At 39.3% G+C, this 4,873-nt stretch overlaps 1 pseudogene; it reads left to right on the top strand.

Moving 5' to 3' along the window:
- Positions 1 to 2,373: 2,373 nt before the first annotated feature.
- On the top strand, positions 2,374 to 4,334 carry LOC102981906 (bifunctional 3'-phosphoadenosine 5'-phosphosulfate synthase 1-like; annotated as a pseudogene).
- Positions 4,335 to 4,873: the final 539 nt, after the last annotated feature.

Genomic DNA, 4,873 nt, shown 5'->3' with positions numbered 1-4,873 from the left:
ACTTCTATCCATCAAGTCCCAATAGATTTACACTAAGTTTTCTCACAACCTTCAGAGCAAACCCTATCAACCACAAGGAAAAATATTGCCTAAGGTAGTACATTGTTGTCTAGGGTATACATTGTCAAATAACACCAAGAGTGGGACATCAATAGAAGACCAGGTTATTCTACACCAGTACCAACTCATTTCTTTTTTTCAGTTTCTACTGCTGTAGTGCCTTGCTCAGAAGCTCCAGTCACAACCATTCAAATAATAACACACATCCCAAAATACAAATATTACTTAACTCTCAAAGAACAAGTGCAAACTGTGATGGAAAAGCATACTTACAAATCATATTTTCACCAGAAACAATCTGCAGAAAGGTAGGTCTGCTAAAAGATGCACCCAGTTAACTTGACTATACAAAGCACTTTACTTTTATCCCAAGCACAAACATTTTAATTTCTTCTAGAAAAAAAAAATCAAAGTCAGATGCTTGTGAAGGGTAAAAGGGCTTAATAGCTTCAAGGAATAAGTCAGTGTTCAGTATACGCCAAAGCATGTGCTTAAACGTAGTTCTTTCTCAAATTCTCACATTCAAGTCCATGGATGCAAATAAAAATATCATTCAGCCAGTTCACTCACTTCTGCTTCACCAAGAAGCAGAACTTGTCTATGACTCTGTCCTGAAGAAGAAGGTATGGGGTTTTCAGTGTTGGAGAAAAATGACTCTGTGTATAATTTGACTGCATTTATGCACCTAAAGTTACAAGCTTTAAAATTGCCTTCCTCTAAAGGAAAGGGTTGATTCTATAGGACATTTTTTCCTTTTTTAATTTTTAAGATAAATATACTACATATTTTACTTTTTTCCTCTCTAGCTATGGGACGAATTTATTTTAAGACATTTTATCTCTTTCATTAGTTGACTAGAAGTAGAATTTTGTATCTGGAATATTTGGAGCTTAATCTGTATCTTATGTCTGCACTGCTTTGAAGACACATCTTTAAGTAATTCTTTTAAATTAGTTGTATAGAGTTCTAATCTCTATTAATTAACGTGGAATAAAGAAAAATTCAGTGATAGCCATTACTGCTTACTAAGCAAAGAGGTTAAGCTATATGTATATATAAGACCAGATGAATCAGTTATTTTTATCTTTAGGGCATAGTAGCAGAGTAGCAAAGTCCTACATGAAAGGCTCTCCCTCGCTCTCCACCAACCCTGTCAGAAAATGGAGCTGAAATAGCTAATGGTGTTATTAAGAGGGTTGCAGCATCAAGAGGCAGACAGAGGGAACTTCAAAAGCTGGAGCAGCCGTGGTCCTAGAAGCATTTGATAAGAAATCTGGGCTCCAACTCTCATTTTCTCTCCTTTGAAGAGTTCTAATTGGAGAAGAAAAAAATCAAGCATTTTTGATAAGACCTGTGCCAAAGAAAATTATGGGAGGCAAAGATGAAAAGGAATGTGTCTTGATTGTCCTTTTTTTTAAAGTCCCCAAAGAGTAAGAGTGTCATTGTAGTCACTGATGCTGAAAAGGTTCATTGGGGAGGATGGGGGAGGATTCCTGTGTGTGACCAACCAAACTTGGAGGCTTCCTCAAGATAATGGACCAGATACTGATGGGAAATTACATTACAAATTTTAAAAAAAGAAGAAAGCATCAAAAGAAGAGAAGCTAAGTCTGCTGTCATCTAAACAGTTTTTTGATACTAGGAAATTAATACAGTGATACTAAGGTTTGTGAAATTCTTAAAGTTTAACACCTAGGAATGTATACCCTGTCTTTCCTGAAATCATTTTACCACCTCATGTTTCACTTGATTAGTTTAGAAATGTGTTTAATGAACAACACAAACAGAAAACAAGAAAACAAATAACAAGAAAAGTTAAACTAATAATAACTAATAAAAGTAAAAACACAAGCCACAACAATCACACACCCCTATGATGAGTATAATATATTTTGAAAATCATTACACATGTCATTTGTAAAGAAGTTCTTGGATGAAAGCCATTTTTGTAAATATGATACTTATTCTTATCTTCTGTTACAGCCAATAATGTCTATGAAACAGAGTCTGTATAGGCATAAACTGATTTCATTTGATCAGATATCTGTCCAAAAAAATTCAATTAAGTACAAAATAATTTTTAATAATGCTATTAAATTAGAGTGTTATTTTCCAAAATAGGCAAAAAATCATAACCAATTAAAATACAACTTTTTAAAAATTGTGTTTCATATTTTTGACTAGTTTGACAATGAGTATTTGAGAAATACTTCAGACTTGACCTAAAGTAACCTGAGGGTGGAAACAGCTTCAGGAAAAAACAATTTACCCCCGCCCCCGCCAGCCTCCCATCCTCCGACTACTCTCTGGGCGCTGAGAACGCGGGCACCCACGCGCTGAGCAGCCATGGAGGTTCCCGGTAGCCTGTGCAAGAAAGTCAAGCTGAGCAATAATGCGCAGAACTGCGGGATGCAGAGGTCAACTAATATCACTTATCAAGCTCACCACGTCAGCAGGAACAAGAGAGGTCAGGTGGTGGGGACCAGAGGTGGCTTTCGCGGTTGCACGGTTTGGCTAACAGGCTTATCGGGAGCAGGAAAGACCACAGTAAGCATGGCTTTGGAGGAGTACTTATTTTGCCATGGTATTCCATGCTACACTTTGGATGGTGATAACATTCGTCAAGGTCTCAATAAAAATCTTGGCTTTAGTCCTGAAGACAGAGAAGAGAATGTTTGACACATCGCAGAAGTTGCTAAGCTGTTTGCAGATGCTGGCTTAGTGTGCGTCACAAGTTTTATATCACCTTATACTCAGGATCGCAACAATGCAAGGCAAATTCATGAGGGCGCAAGTTTACCTTTTTTTGAAGTGTTTGTTGATGCTCCCCTGCATGTTTGTGAACAGAGGGATGTCAAAGGACGCTACAAAAAAGCACAGGCTGGAGAAATTAAAGGTTTCACTGGGATTGATTCTGAATATGAAAAACCAGAGGCCCCGGAATTGGTGCTGAAAACAGACTCCTGTGGTCTAAATGACTGTGTCCAGCAGGTTGTGGAACTTCTACAGGAATGGGATATTGTACCTGCGGATGCCTCTTATGAAGTGAAAGAACTGTATGTGCCAGAAAATAAACTTCATTTGGCAAAAACAGATGCAGAAATATTACCAGCATTGAAAATTAATAAAGTGGATATGCAGTGGGTGCAGGTTTTGGCAGAAGGTTGGGAAACCCCGCTGAATGGCTTTATGAGAGAGAGGGAGTACTTGCAGTGTCTTCATTTTGATTGTCTTCTGGATGGGGGTGTCATTAACTTGTCAGTATCGATAGTTCTGACAGCTACTCAGGAAGATAAGGAGAGGCTGGACGGCTGCACAGCTTTTGCTCTGACGTATGAGGGGCGCCATGTGGCTATTCTTCACAATCCGGATTTTTTTTGAGCACAGGAAGGAGGAGCGCTGTGCCAGGCAGTGGGGAACAACATACAAGAACTACCCCTACATCAAGATGGTTATGGAAAAAGGAGATTGGCTGATTGGAGGAGATCTTCAAGTCTTGGACCGAATTTATTGGCATGATGGTCTTGATCAGTATCGTTTTCCTCCTACTGAGCTAAAGCAGAAGTTTAAAGATATGAATGCAGATGCTGTCTTTGCATTTCAGTTACGCAACCCAGTGCACAATGGCCATGCTCTATTAATGCAGGATACCCATAAGCAACTTCTAGAGAGGGGCTACTGGCGCCCTGTCCTCCTTCACCCTCTTGGTGGCTGGACAAAGGACGATGATGTTCCTCTGATGTGGCGTATGAAGCAGCATGCTGCAGTGCTGGAGGAAGGAGTCCTGAATCCTGAAACCACAGTGGTGGCCATCTTCCCATCTCCCATGATGTATGCTGGACCAACTGAGATCCAGTGGCATTGCAGAGCACAGATGGTTGCAGGAGCCAATTTTTACATTGTTGGATGAGACCCTGCTGGCGTGCCTCATCCAGAAACAGGGAAGGGTCTGTATGAGCCAACTCATGGCGCCAAAGTGCTGACCATGGCCCCTCGCCTAATCACCTTGGAAATAGTTCCCTTTCGAGTTGCGGCTTATAACAAGAAAAAGAAGCAGATGGACTACTATGATGCTGAGCAGTAAGCTTTACATTCTCTGCATGAATCTCCATGAAGACTTTGAATTTATTTCAGGAACATGAATGCACAAACTTGCCCGAGAAGGCCAGAAACCTCCTGAAGGTTTCATGGCTCCCAAGGCCTGGACCATGCTGATGGAATACTACAAATCCTGGAGAAAGCTGAAGCTGTTAACCCAGTCATTTCACCTTTGACACCTCACTGAGTAACAAGAGGGGACCATGTAGTTACTGTTGGCATTTCTTTGTGGTGGTATCTGTATGGACATGCTTCCTAAAATCAGACCCTTTTCCTTAACTAGCATCAGTTTTGGCCTGCCTTATGAGTTCTGTTCTGAACTAGTGTAACACACTCCTGGTTTTAATGTATCTTTTCCACTTATTATAGTTAAATATTCCTACAATACAGTCTTTCCGTATTATATTTATGCTTGTCTCATGATTTTTTTCAAGTTGTTATATCAGTTGTAACCAATAGTATACACATTGAATCTCACTTTTCATCTCTTGAAAAAAAAATCCACTAAACAATAAACTTGGCTAGACCTTGTTTTGGGAATTTTACAAGATGTCTGTAGCATTTAGATTTTTTTTTCTACATTGAAAGTACAAACTGCTTTCTTCCTTCCTTCCCATCAGCTATTGATCTCTCAACTGTTATAATCTAAAGTATATTAATATCTATGTAAGCCCTGAATGAAATTTATTCAATAAAATTAAACTTTTTGGCCTCT

Source organism: Physeter macrocephalus, chromosome 11 (assembly GCF_002837175.3).
Source record: "Physeter macrocephalus isolate SW-GA chromosome 11, ASM283717v5, whole genome shotgun sequence".
Classification (NCBI taxonomy): domain Eukaryota; kingdom Metazoa; phylum Chordata; class Mammalia; order Artiodactyla; family Physeteridae; genus Physeter; species Physeter macrocephalus.
The sequence above is the reverse complement of the archived record's forward strand: the minus strand, read 5'-3'. Positions and strand labels throughout refer to the sequence as shown.